The sequence below is a fragment of the Sinocyclocheilus grahami genome, unplaced genomic scaffold, assembly GCF_001515645.1.
Source record: "Sinocyclocheilus grahami isolate Dianchi unplaced genomic scaffold, SAMN03320097.WGS_v1.1 scaffold10848.1, whole genome shotgun sequence".
Lineage (NCBI taxonomy): Eukaryota > Metazoa > Chordata > Actinopteri > Cypriniformes > Cyprinidae > Sinocyclocheilus > Sinocyclocheilus grahami.
Window position 1 is genome coordinate 3446 of NW_015513481.1, and position 416 is coordinate 3861.

The window sequence follows — 416 nt, forward strand, 5'->3', positions numbered from 1 at the left end:
ATGTTCTTAATGGCAATTCAACTAAGTATGATATTACTGGAAAATGGTTTCAAATCCATTCAGTTTCAAGGCAATTCAGAAAGAGTTTACAGCTACAGAAGCATGACTCGCAGATTTTTTAACAGGCTAAAAGCAGAGGATCTGTAAATGCATTTACGTGCATTTCAGATGTTTCAGTAGGACTAATGCAATAATTATTGTAAGAACGATTTAGTCCAACTGAAATCACAACAGTCTGTTTTTTGTAAAAATCTGACTAACAGACCTACTCTACCATTCAAAAGTTTGGGGTCAGGAAGATTTTTAAAAATGGTTTTGAAGGTGTCTTTTATGCTCACCAAGGCATCATTTATTTTATCAAAAATACAGTTAAAACAGTAATATTGTGAAATATTTTTACAATGTAAAATGAATGT

At 31.5% G+C, this 416-nt stretch overlaps 1 protein-coding gene across 1 annotated transcript in view; it reads right to left on the minus strand.

Moving 5' to 3' along the window:
• LOC107578554 (ancient ubiquitous protein 1-like) overlaps nt 1-416 on the minus strand; it is a gene marked incomplete at its 5' end in the record, with an annotated part of 3584 nt that overhangs the window by 794 nt on the left and 2374 nt on the right. The gene's annotated exons all lie outside the window — the stretch shown is intronic.